The following is a 333-nucleotide window of genomic DNA, read 5'->3' as shown; positions in this document are numbered from 1 at the left end:
TCTCTGTATATTAGGTTTCAGCTTCAATTTTACATCTTTATCCATTTCACCTCATTCTAGACTTCCCCTCACCAATTCTAGAGATCTGGAGAAATAATTTCCCAGAGCGAATTGCTTATTAAAAAGCAAACACAGCAATGAAAGAGCCCAAACCAGGCTCTGTGCGAGGCCAAAGTAATAATCTCAACCCTGTGATCTCTCCCAGGCAGCCAACAAAGGGGCAATTACAGTGTAACACCAAGACATAGCTCACATTTTGGGAGGATTACACCCAGAAACATGCTGTTAATATTCACATTTAAGATCTCCCAGGGCCCCATTACTTCTTTCTTT

This window comes from Empidonax traillii, unplaced genomic scaffold, assembly GCF_003031625.1.
Source record: "Empidonax traillii isolate 1590-97213 ecotype Southwest subspecies unplaced genomic scaffold, ASM303162v1 scaffold745:size721762, whole genome shotgun sequence".
NCBI classification, from domain to species: Eukaryota; Metazoa; Chordata; class Aves; order Passeriformes; family Tyrannidae; genus Empidonax; species Empidonax traillii.
Note: the sequence above shows the minus strand (reverse complement) of the source record.